We start from the raw sequence: 12,323 nt of genomic DNA on the forward strand, positions 1-12,323 counted from the left end.
CCGATTTCCGATTTCCGATTTCCGATTTCCGATTTCCGATTTCCGATTTCCGATTTCCGATTTCCGATTTCCGATTTCCGATTTCCGATTTCCGATTTCCGATTTCCGATTTCCGATTTCCGATTTCCGATTTCCGATTTCCGATTTCCGATTTCCGATTTCCGATTTCCGATTTCCGATTTCCGATTTCCGATTTCCGATTTCCGATTTCCGATTTCCGATTTCCGATTTCCGATTTCCGATTTCCGATTTCCGATTTCCGATTTCCGATTTCCAATTTCCAATTTCCGATTTCCGATTTCCGATTTCCGATTTCCGATTTCCGATTTCCGATTTCCGATTTCCGATTTCCGATTTCCAATTTCCGATTTCCGATTTCCGATTTCCGATTTCCGATTTCCGATTTCCGATTTTCGATTTCCGATTTCCGATTTCCGATTTCCGATTTCCGATTTCCGATTTCCGATTTCCGATTTCCAATTTCCGATTTCCGATTTCCGATTTCCGATTTCCGATTTCCGATTTCCGATTTCCGATTTCCGATTTCCGATTTCCGATTTCCGATTTCCGATTTCCGATTTCCGATTTCCGATTTCCGATTTCCGATTTCCGATTTCCGATTTCCGATTTCCGATTTCCGATTTCCGATTTCCGATTTCCGATTTCCGATTTCCGATTTCCGATTTCCGATTTCCGATTTCCGATTTCCGATTTCCGATTTCCGATTTCCGATTTCCGATTTCCAATTTCCGATTTCCGATTTCCGATTTCCAATTTCCAATTTCCAATTTCCGATTTCCGATTTCCGATTTCCGATTTCCGATTTCCGATTTCCAATTTCCGATTTCCGATTTCCGATTTCCGATTTCCGATTTCCGATTTCCGATTTCCGATTTCCGATTTCCGATTTCCGATTTCCGATTTCCGATTTCCGATTTCCGATTTCCGATTTCCGATTTCCGATTTCCGATTTCCGATTTCCGATTTCCGATTTCCGATTTCCGATTTCCGATTTCCGATTTCCGATTTCCGATTTCCGATTTCCGATTTCCGATTTCCGATTTCCGATTTCCGATTTCCGATTTCCGATTTCCGATTTCCGATTTCCGATTTCCGATTTCCGATTTCCGATTTCCGATTTCCGATTTCCGATTTCCGATTTCCGATTTCCGATTTCCGATTTCCGATTTCCGATTTCCGATTTCCGATTTCCGATTTCCGATTTCCGATTTCCAATTTCCGATTTCCGATTTCCGATTTCCAATTTCCGATTTCCGATTTCCGATTTCCGATTTCCGATTTCCGATTTCCGATTTCCGATTTCCGATTTCCGATTTCCGATTTCCGATTTCCGATTTCCGATTTCCGATTTCCGATTTCCGATTTCCGATTTCCGATTTCCGATTTCCGATTTCCGATTTCCGATTTCCGATTTCCGATTTCCGATTTCCGATTTCCGATTTCCGATTTCCGATTTCCGATTTCCGATTTCCGATTTCCGATTTCCGATTTCCGATTTCCGATTTCCGATTTCCGATTTCCGATTTCCAATTTCCGATTTCCGATTTCCGATTTCCAATTTCCGATTTCCGATTTCCGATTTCCGATTTCCGATTTCCGATTTCCAATTTCCGATTTCCGATTTCCGATTTCCGATTTCCGATTTCCGATTTCCGATTTTCGATTTCCGATTTCCGATTTCCGATTTCCGATTTCCGATTTCCGATTTCCGATTTCCGATTTCCAATTTCCGATTTCCGATTTCCGATTTCCGATTTCCGATTTCCGATTTCCGATTTCCGATTTCCGATTTCCGATTTCCGATTTCCGATTTCCGATTTCCGATTTCCGATTTCCGATTTCCGATTTCCGATTTCCGATTTCCGATTTCCGATTTCCGATTTCCGATTTCCGATTTCCGATTTCCGATTTCCGATTTCCGATTTCCGATTTCCGATTTCCGATTTCCGATTTCCGATTTCCGATTTCCGATTTCCGATTTCCGATTTCCGATTTCCGATTTCCGATTTCCGATTTCCGATTTCCGATTTCCGATTTCCGATTTCCGATTTCCGATTTCCGATTTCCGATTTCCGATTTCCGATTTCCGATTTCCAATTTCCGATTTCCAATTTCCAATTTCCAATTTCCGATTTCCGATTTCCGATTTCCGATTTCCGATTTCCGATTTCCAATTTCCGATTTCCGATTTCCGATTTCCGATTTCCGATTTCCAATTTCCGATTTCCGATTTCCGATTTCCGATTTCCGATTTCCGATTTCCGATTTCCGATTTCCGATTTCCGATTTCCGATTTCCGATTTCCGATTTCCGATTTCCGATTTCCGATTTCCGATTTCCGATTTCCGATTTCCGATTTCCGATTTCCGATTTCCGATTTCCGATTTCCGATTTCCGATTTCCGATTTCCAATTTCCGATTTCCGATTTCCGATTTCCGATTTCCGATTTCCGATTTCCGATTTCCGATTTCCGATTTCCGATTTCCGATTTCCGATTTCCGATTTCCGATTTCCGATTTCCGATTTCCGATTTCCGATTTCCAATTTCCAATTTCCGATTTCCGATTTCCGATTTCCGATTTCCGATTTCCGATTTCCGATTTCCGATTTCCGATTTCCGATTTCCGATTTGCGATTTCCGATTTCTGATTTTTGATTTTTGATTTCTGATTGCCGATTTCTGATTTCTGATTTCTGATTTTTGATTTCTGATTTCTGACTTTTAACTTTTGACTTTTGATTTCTAACTTCTGACTTCTGACTCCCGTTTTCTGTCATCGGACATCTGACCTCTGCCTTCTGACTTCTGCCTTCTACCTTCTACCTGTTGACTTTTTTTACTGCTGATTTTTTTTTTTAATTTGTCTTCCGACTTTTTACTTGTGACCCATTAGATTATAAAATTATACCTACGCGAAATAAGTGTCGAAGTGAAAACGAAAATTATAGCCCATGATTTGATCCCCTTACTTTTAAATTTTGAATTGTAGCTTCTGACTTCTGGCTTATGACTTTCGACATCCGACTTCTGGCTTCTGACAACTAACTATTGTCTTCTACCTTCTGACTTCCATCTTTGGACTTCTGACTTTTGACTCCTGGCATCTGATTTCTGGCTTGTGACTACTGACTGACGGTTATCTGACTGCTGATTTCTAATTTATGACTTCTGATTTCTGATTTCTAACTTTTGACTTCTGATATTTGATTTCTAACTTCTTACTTCTGACTTCTATCTTCTGCCCTTCTGACTCCTGCCTTCTACCTGTTGACTTCTGACTTCTGATTTATAATTTCTAACTTCTGAATTCTGTTGTCTATTTTCTGTCATCTGACGTCTGTTTTTTGATTTCTTACTTCTGACTTCAAACTTTTGTATTCTATCTTCTACCTTCGCCCGTTTTACTCCTGTTTTCTGCCTTCTACATACTGACTTCGGACTTCTGATTTTTGATTTATGAGCTCTGACTTCTGACCTTGACTTCTAAGGCGCTGTTCATAAACTACAGACACACTTTAGGGGCGAGAGGGAGGAGGACTAAAACCTCCTAAAACAGTCTACGTAGTTTAAAACCAGCCCCTTGCTTCTAAGTTTTTAATTGTGTCTATTGATTTCTGCCTTTTAACTTCTGACTGCTGCCTTCAATTGGTAAATTTTCAGCTGACTTGCTTCTGACTGATTTCTGACTTCTAATTTTCTAACTTCTGATTTCTAACTTCTGATTTCTGGCTTGTGATTTCTAACTTTTGGCTTCTGATTTCTCATTTCTAACTTATGACTTCTGATATTTGATTTTTAACATCTTAATTATGACTTCTGCTTTCCACCTGCTGACTTCTTTCTTCTTATTTTCGCTTTATAAGCTTATTGCTTATCGCATATTAGCTTATTGCGTGCTCTCAACTCTCTAATTTTATTCACCCTCTCTCTTTTTTATGTTTTTGAATTTGATTTTAATTTTAAATATTTTTGACTCCGATTTATGATTTTGCCTTCTTCCTTTTGCCTTCGGCCATCTGCATTCTGCCTTTTCCAATTGCTTTCGGCCATCCGCGTTGTGCCTTTTGCCTTCTGGTAAACTTTAAATTGGTAATTTTTCTACTGGTTGATTTTCATTTGATAATTTTTATTTTTTCAATTTCTGTTTTGGTTGTTTTTCCTATTTGCAAATTTCTCGCGTAACATTTGAAAAGGGCCTATCCTCGCTGATCGATTCTCTTCATCCACTTTCTCTTTGGTTTACCACGGCAACATAAACGAATTTCTCGCTAAGCTCGCAGCACAGTTCGACAGAAGATGATGTTTGCTTGCGCCTGAAACAACACACTCAATAAGAAATTAATCTACAGTCGGGTTATTCGCGAAACAGAAAATCGATGAAGAGTATCGATCAACAATGATAGGCTCTCTTCTCGTGTTGCGCGAGATTTACCTATTTTTTTAATTTAATATTTAAACTTCTGATTTCTAATGTCTACCTTCTGCCTTCTACCTTAAGGCTTCTGACTTCTGACTTCTGATTTGTGACTATTGTCTTTTGCCTTCTATCTTCTGACTTCTGATTTCTAACTTCTGACTTCTGAATTCTAACTTCTGATTTATAACTTCTGATTTATAACTTCTGACTTCTAACTTCTGAATTCTGATATTTAAAAAATAAAATAGCAAAGAAGCCTTTTTTGCTGATTTGTTTTAGCATTCCGCTAACAACCCAATTTTATTACTTCCTTCTGATATATGATTTCCAACTTCTGCTTTCTACCTGTTGACTTATGACTTCTGATTTAAAATTTCTAACTTATGAATTCTGCTTCCTGTTTTCTTTCATCTATTTTATAATTTCTTTCTTCTGATTTCTGACTTCTATTTTCTGTCAACTGACTTCCGACTTCTAATTTATGTTGTCTATCTACTACCTTCTGCCGTTTTACCCCTGTTTTCTGCCTTCTATTTTTATTTCTGATTTTTTATTTCTAAGTTCTGACTTCTGAACATAAACTTCAGTGAAACTTTAGGGGGAGAGGGGGGTCTAAAACCATTGAAAAAAAAAACAGTCTACGTAGTTAAAAACAGCCCCTTACTTCTAAATTTTAAATTGTGTCTTCTGATGTCTGCCTCTTCATTTCTGACTTATGCCGGCAATTGGTAAATGTTTTGGTCAATTATCAAGTGGTAAATTTTCAATTGGTTTATTTTTTATTGGTATATTTTCAATTGGTAAATTTTCAATAATTAAAGTTTTAATTCACCAAATCTCTAATTTAATTATCCAATCTCTCTTCTTTAAGATTTTGAATTTTGACTTTTATTTTAAATATTTTGTACTTCTCTTTCTGATTTTTGCTCTCCCGCATTCTGCTTTTTTCAATCTGCCTTTTCCATCTGCCGTCTGCCATCCATGTTCTGCATTTTGCCTTCTGTCTTTCAGTAAATTTTCAGTTGGTTAATTTTCTACAGGAAGATTTTCTCTTAGCAAATTTTTATTTTGGCAATTTTTATTTTTGTTGGATTTTTTATTTTTTATGTATTTATTTTTATAAATCAATATTTTTGATTTCGTTTTCTAATGTCTGCGTTATGACTTTTGAATATTGCCTTCTGCCTTCTACATTCTGGTTTCATACATCTGACTTCTGACTTCTTACTTCTGACCTCTAACACCTGACATCTGATTTATGACTTCTGACTTCTGACTTATGATTTCTAACTTCTGACTTCTAACATATATTTTCGGTCATCAGCTATCTAACTTCTGATTTTTGATTTCTATTTTCTTACTTCTGACTTCTACCTCCTGCCTTCTGCCTTCTGCCTCCTGCTGACTTCTGACTTCTGACATCGAAGATTTACCATTTCTATTTTCTGAATTCTGTTTTCTGTCATGTGAATTCTGATTTTCGATTTCTTACTTCTGACTTCTAACTTCTATTCTCTGAAAAAAAAAACTGATTTCTGTTTTTTAACTTCTGACTTCTGTCTTCTGTCTTCTATATTCTGACTTCTGACTTCTGTCTTCTGTCTTCGGTCTTCTTATTGTTTAATTATAAATTGGTCAGTTATAAATTGATAATTTTTATAAAAGTAAATTTTATAGTGGTAAATGTGGTTTCAGAAAATTTTATAATGGTGAATTTTTATATTGATTTATTTTCAATTCGGATAATTTATGATATGGAGGAATTAATTTTTGAAAATTTTGATGGTGCATTTGAATTTAGATTCTTTAAATGAGAAATGACATAGTTATAAGTTCGGTCGGTTAATGCTGGGTAATGCGCAATACAGATCCCATTGAGATCACTAGCCTCTTCCCAGCAACTCCTATCCCTACCTCCCCGTGGTACCGGCCGGGAACTGTGAGCAACCTTAGGTAAGATCGGGTAACCAACCCCGGTGGGAACTTTGGTCATAGACTAACAGGGAAGGGGGGGGGGGGGGTTTGCTTCGGCAAGCCTGAGCGTCTGTTCTCCAGGAGGAGCGGCTCACAACAGCGTCTGTTTCCCATGTTAGGGGCGTCTGTTCCCTATGTTAGGGCGGCTGATCTACGTCCGAGTGCCAGTGAAGGACTCTAAGCACAACTGTGCACCCTGGTCCTCCGGAAAGTCAGGGGTTTGTGTGCCAGCCGTAAAAAAAGCATTGCAACGGAAAATCAGCAACAGAGGAATACGAACCGAGACCAACAGCAGCGACCTCAGCGACGGAATAAGACTTGCGATTGGAAACTCGGCAAGTGGAACTGTCGATTTCTCAATTTCATCGGGAGCACCCAAATACTCGCCAATCTACTGAAGGACCGCGGATTCGGCATCGTAGCGCTGCAGGAGGTGTGTTGGACAGGATCCATGGTGCGAACGTTCAAAGGTAATCATACCATCTACCAGAGTTGCGGCAACACACGCGAGCTGGGCACAGCTTTCATCGTGATGGGCGAAATGCAGAAGCGCGTGATCGGTTGGTGGCCGATCGACGAAAGAATGTGCAGGTTGAGGATCAAGGGCCGATTTTTCAACTTTAGCATAATCAACGTGCACAGCCCTCACTCCGGAAGCACTGATGATGACAAGGACGCATTTTACGCCCAGCTCGACCGCGAGTACGATCGCTGCCCAAGCCACGACGTCAAGATCATCATAGGAGACCTAAACGCTCAGGTAGGCCAGGAGGAGGAATTCAGACCGACGATTGGAAAGTTCAGCGCCCACCAGCTGACGAACGGGAACGGCCTACGACTCATCGATTTCGCCGCCTCGAAGAACATGGCCATACGTAGCACCTTCTTCCAACACAGCCTCCCCTATCGTTACTCCTGGAGACCACCACAGCAGACGGAATCGCAAATCGACCACGTTCTGATTGATGGACGCACTTATTCGACATTATCGACGTCAGGACCTATCGTGGCGCTAACATCGACTCTGACCACTACCTGGTGATGGTCAAACTACACCCAAAACTTTCCGTCATCAACAATGTACGGTACCGACGCCCGCCACGGTACAACCTAGAGCGCCTGAAGCAACCGGATGTCGCCTTAGCATACGCGCAGAATCTCGAGGCAGCGTTTCCAGAGGAGGGCGAGCTCGATGTGCCCCCTCTAGAGGACTGCTGGAGTACAGTAAAAGTAGCCATCACTGACGCAGCCGAGAGTACCATCGGGTACGTGGAAAGAAGTCGACGGAATGAATGGTTCGACGAGGAGTGCAGAGCTATTTTGGAGGAGAAGAACGCAGCGCGGGCGGTAATGCTGCAGCATGGAACCCGACAGAACGTGGAACGATATAAACAGAAGCGGAAACAGCAGACCCGCATCTTTCGGGAGAAAATACGCCGCCTGGAAGAAGCGGACTGCGAGGAAATGGAACTGCTGTGCCGTTCCCAAGAAACACGGAAGTTCTACCAGAAGCTCACCGCATCCCGCAACGGCTTCGTGCCGCGAGCCGAAATGTGCAAGGATAAGGGTGGGACCCGAGCAAAGCTGGAGATCAAATTGAAATCAAAATTTGCTGTTATGATGTAGCTTATTTTGAATACTCCAGTTGATCTCATTTTGGTTGACTTAACGGTTAACGCAGCAAAAATGAGAGCAAAATTTAACACTGTTGAAGCAAACGGAAAACGAATCCTGCTTTCAATGAAATCAATTTGATTACTAATTTTGCATTCATAATGATTAACTGAATACGGGCCTGGAGTAAATGGTTACCATTCATGTTTCTCAAGTTTAGAGGCTTGGGCTCCAATCTCACCCGGGCAAGTCACGAATGACCTAAAATGAGTTAAATAAATCAAATAAACAATAATCCTTAGTTCAACGACAGATGAATTTCAATTAAATTTTAAACAAAACGTAAACAGCAAAACTTCAAGTTAAGTTGCTTTCATTTAAAAAGTCTTGGCTGCATAATGAAAGCACAATATGATATCAGACATATGTCGCAACATTTGAAATCAAAATGAGTTTTCATTATGATAGGAACTGCACACTTTAATATCGATTTGCTTTCATTTTGTTAACCGACTTTGCTCGCGGACCCTCTTGACGGACGGAAGTGAGGTGATTGAAAGGTGGAAGCAGCACTTCAATGCGCACCTGAATGGCGAGGAGCGAGATGGGAAATGACAGGTGGGCACGAACTCACGATCTCCCAGTGTTGGTGAGTTCTTTGCCGTTAATGTTTACGAAAAGCTCACTATTTTGCCATACAGAAATTCAAAACAAAAATTTGTATCTGCGGATTTGGACAGTTTTTGACCTGTTTCATACGACTAAGGGTTTCGGGTGAACTATCCAGTTCATTCGAATCTCGCCGGGGACTGCGACAAGGTGACGGACTCTCATGCCTACTCTTCAACATCGCTCTAGAAGGTGTAATGCGACGAGCCGGGCTCAACAACCGGGGTACGATTTTCACGAAATCCGGTCAATTTGTTTGCTTTGCGGACGACATGGACATTATCGCAAGAACATTTGGAACGGTGGCAGAACTATACACCCGCCTGAAACACGAAGCAGCAAAGGTCGGACTGGTGGTGAGTGCGTCAAAAACAAAGTACATGCTAGTAGGCGGAACCGAACATGACAGGATTCATCTAAGAAGTAATGTCACGATAGACGGGGATACTTTCGAGGTAGTGGAGGAATTCGCTTACCTTGGATCCTTACCCACGGCTGACAACAATGTGAGTCGTGAAATACGAAGGCGCATCATCAGTGGAAGTCGTGCCTACTACGGGCTCCAGAAGAAACTACGGTCAAAAAAGATTCACCCCGCATCAAATGTACCATGTACAGAACGCTAATAAGACCGGTGGTCCTCTATGGACACGAGACATGGACTATGCTCGAGGAGGACCTGCAAGCACTCGGAGTTTTAGAGCGACGTGTGCTAAGGACGATCTTCGGCGGTGTGCAGGAGAACGGTGAGTGGCGGCGAAGAATGAACCACGAGCTCGCTGCAGTGTACGGCGAATCCAGCATCCAGAAGGTGGCCAAAGCCGGAAGGATGCGGTGGGCAGGGCATGTTGCAAAAATGCCGGACAACAACCCTGCAAAGTTGGTGTTCGCTACTGATCCGGTTGGCACAAGAAGGCGTGGAGCGCAGAAAGCACGATGGGCGGACCAGGTAGAGCGTGATCTAGCGAGCATTGGGCATGACCGAGGATGGAGAGCGGCAGCAGCAAACCGAGTATTGTAGCGTACTATTGTTGATTATGTCTTATCTTATATGTGATGTTGTACAAATAAATGTATGTATGTATGTATAGTTATATTGTTTTAAAATTGCCCCCTACTTCTTTTGAATTGTGACATCTGGCTTGAGCAGTTGTAGCAACAATCAATACGAAACTATCGATTTTAAATTGGTTCACTACTTGACTAGCCTATTGGTCCCAGGCAAATCGATTAACGTACCTGATTCTAGTCAACATTCTAGTACTACACTATGTTTGTTTTGAATTGCTATGAAAGTTTGACAGATAAAATGAGGGGTTAATGAAATTTCCTACACCCAACCGGTGGATGTAAGATTCGCTTACAATTATGTGGGATTCATCATCAGAGGATGTAAGTGGAGACCGCATGAACCGAGGATGCGATATACCTAGCTGCGGTCCAATGCAAGAAAATTGGAGACCGAAAAATGTGGAGTGTATTAGTGAGTGAAATTCATTATGTCGAAAAAAAAATAGGAAAAAGGTTGCCGACTGGACTCGAACAACGAACGTTGCGATTATCAGACCTGTGCTTTCTTCACTGCTCTCTCCATGCTACTGAAAATGGATAGCCTAAAAGTAAACAAGAAGCGCTCATTTCCTCTCACACTCGACTTCGTATGTTTTTTTTCTGCTGGAGAGATTCGAGGCAAGTGTGTGCGTCGTTCTACCATGTTATACATAAAAATCAAGGCAAATGCTTGCTTGTGTAGGTGAAAGCACAGATAGAACACGAAATAAAAAAGGCAAAAAACCATTACATCGCCTGCAAGGTCAACTTCTAACATTCGCTGAGATGTTCATGAACAGAGGATGATAGGAAATGGAACTAACATTCATTGTAAAAAATTTTTGGTTTGCGTGTATGTTTTGGAGGGGTGCATCGATTAGCTTGGGACCGAAGATAGTACCAGAGCTGAGCCAAAAAGTTGAGCACGTTTCTTCGGGACCTACTAGACTTAGAGTTACCGCTATGGTTGTAGTCTAATGATTTATGTTTTTAGATTAGTAGAGCTGCACCTTCAATTTATTGTGCAACTGTAAAACTTTAAAGCTCAATCTGAATCATCTTTTCAGCAGAAATTAGTACTATCCAAAACAAATGCCCTGAAATTTTTTTTTTATGATTTGGCCAATTTCTGTTTTGGTTGAATTTCTCATTTTTATGATGTTTTTGAATTTAGATATTTTAAAAATATTTTTGAATCCTTTTTCTAGTTTCAAAACAGCCTCCTCCTTCTAAATTTTGAATTGTGGCTTCTGATTTCTAACTCCTGTCTTCTGACGTTTGACTTCTCATTGGTCGATTATTAATTAGTCCATTTTATATTGGTAAATTTTATTATATATTGATCAAATTTCTTTCGATTTAGTTTTAATTCAGCAAACTTTGGTTGAATGTCACATTTAAACTTTTATGATGCATTAGAATTTTGATTTTTTTAAATATATTTAATTCCTGCTTCTTGTTTAAAAACAGCCCCTTAGTTTTAAATTTTGATATGTGTCTTCTGACTTCCAACTCATGACTTACAACTTCTAACTTCTAACTTCTGACTTTTGTTTTCTGTCTTCTGTTAACTAATGTCTGACTACTGACTTCTGACTTCTGTTTACTGATTACCTATTACTGATATCTGATTATACTGATACTGATTATTTATTGTGCAACTGTTATACTTTGAAGTTCAATCTGATTCAACTATCCAGCAGAAATTAACTGATACTTTGAAAAACAACTGTCCTGGTTTTTTTTTATGATTTGGAAAACTTCTCTTTTGGTTGAATTACCCAATTTTATGATGTTTTGAATTTTGATATTTTAAAAATATTTTTGAATCCTTTTTTTAGTTTCAAAACAGCCGCTTCCTTCTAAATTTTGAATTTTGACTTCTGACTTCTGATTGGTCAATTATTAATTGGTCAGTTATAAATTGATCCATTTTATAATAGTAAATTTTATTTTGGTTAATTTTTAATTTGGCAAAGTTTTGTTTTGGTTGAATTTCACATTTTTGAATTTTTTGATGCTTTAGATTTTTTTTCAATAGAATTGATTCCAGACTGAAGGTGAAAGTGATGCAATAGTTGTAGAATTAAAATAAAAACAACGTAAAAGGTTTACAGTTATTCTACTAAAACTCTTATCAATCATTTTAAACTAATCAGAGATTACTGATTAATGATTTCTGTTTATCAATTAGTCGGGCTGCACCTTCTGTTTAGTGTGCAACTGTAAAACTTTAAAACGCTCAATCTAAATCAACTATCCCGCAGAAATTAACTGTTCCCATCCAAAACAAACGTCCTGAAAATGATATTCCACTATCATGTCCATGCATAATTGCGGACCCAGGTTCACTGAAAATTAATTCCAACATTGCATCATTAAATTTCAATTCACCAATTCACCACCGAGCAACATCGTCCATTTGCCATGCCACGCCAGTAGCTCATCTACGTGCAATATGAACAACTAAATACGCATCGGATTCGTGCCCTGCATTAACTAAGCTAATAACGTCATAAAGTGTGGCATAAAGTTATGGTCGTCGGTCTAATACACTCGTCCGTCCTGTTAGGAAG

At 39.8% G+C, this 12,323-nt stretch overlaps 1 protein-coding gene across 4 annotated transcripts in view; it reads right to left on the bottom strand.

Moving 5' to 3' along the window:
- Positions 1 to 12,323, bottom strand: part of LOC135707146 (uncharacterized) — a 291,025-nt gene that overhangs the window by 14,656 nt on the left and 264,046 nt on the right. The gene's annotated exons all lie outside the window — the stretch shown is intronic.

Source organism: Ochlerotatus camptorhynchus, unplaced genomic scaffold, assembly GCF_037179485.1.
Source record: "Ochlerotatus camptorhynchus isolate MF236.1 unplaced genomic scaffold, CSIRO-AGI_Acam_v1.1 ptg000304l, whole genome shotgun sequence".
Classification (NCBI taxonomy): domain Eukaryota; kingdom Metazoa; phylum Arthropoda; class Insecta; order Diptera; family Culicidae; genus Ochlerotatus; species Ochlerotatus camptorhynchus.